The sequence below is a fragment of the Scylla paramamosain genome, chromosome 18, assembly GCF_035594125.1.
Source record: "Scylla paramamosain isolate STU-SP2022 chromosome 18, ASM3559412v1, whole genome shotgun sequence".
Classification (NCBI taxonomy): domain Eukaryota; kingdom Metazoa; phylum Arthropoda; class Malacostraca; order Decapoda; family Portunidae; genus Scylla; species Scylla paramamosain.
In genome coordinates, this window is record NC_087168.1 from 17,067,150 (window position 1) to 17,068,107 (window position 958).

At 38.6% G+C, this 958-nt stretch overlaps 1 non-coding gene across 1 annotated transcript in view; it reads right to left on the reverse strand.

The window, feature by feature from the left end:
* Positions 1-9, reverse strand: part of Trnaq-cug (transfer RNA glutamine (anticodon CUG)) — a 72-nt gene extending 63 nt beyond the window's left edge. The window contains exon 1 of the tRNA in view: positions 1-9. This exon is cut by the window's left edge and continues 63 nt beyond it. This is a non-coding gene — a tRNA (tRNA-Gln).
* Positions 10-958: the final 949 nt, after the last annotated feature.

The following is a 958-nucleotide window of genomic DNA, read 5'->3' on the forward strand; positions in this document are numbered from 1 at the left end:
CATGGGACCCTGCAGGACTGGGAGGCTGGGACTGGTGTGTGGAGACGCCTTGCTGACTGAACACACACACACACACACACACACACACACACACACACAGCGCATTAATGATTATAATACAAGCACCATTCGCTATTCCAATGATGATAATGGTAGTAATAAAAATAATAATGATAATTTAATTGTTGTCACATAAGCTGTACAGTTACTTGATATAATTATTAGTAGTTGAGAGAGAGAGAGAGAGAGAGAGAGAGAGAGAGAGAGAGAGAGAGAGAGAGAGAGAGAGAGAGAGAGAGAGAGAGAGAGAGAGAGAATAAAAAGCATCAAAATTCAGTCACATTTTTAGAGGAATTTTGGTGAGTGAGACATGGCTTTACGTATCTCTCTCTCTCTCTCTCTCTCTCTCTCTCTCTCTCTCTCTCTCTCTCTCTCTCTCTCTCTCTCTCTCTCTCTCTCTCCCCCCCTTATATTTTATTAACAAGAAGGAGAATTATAACTTCAGCCTTGTATAATTAGTGTAACACCTGGAGGTATAGAACGCATACCTGAATATATAATTAATTTTTCTGCCAGGTGTGCTAAAGAGTCGAATTTCCCTTAGAGGAGTGGGAAATAGTGGGCCTTACGTACCTGTCCTGGCTACACTATTATTAAAGACTGTGACATTATTCATTTATTCGCTGTTCTTTAAATTTTACCTGGGATGAGAGAGAGAGAGAGAGAGAGAGAGAGAGAGAGAGAGAGAGAGAGAGAGAGAGAGAGAGAGAGAGAGAGAGAGAGAGCAGCATTCGTAAACGTTTCCTCTTTTTTTGTATTTTAGATAAACTGTAGTGGTGTTTTCTTGATTCTATTGGTAATTAAAAAAGATTCTGCATAATCAGTGAAAAAGATAAATTATAACTTCTGTGGTCTTACAAATAATAATAATATTAACTATAACCTTTGTAAACGATCC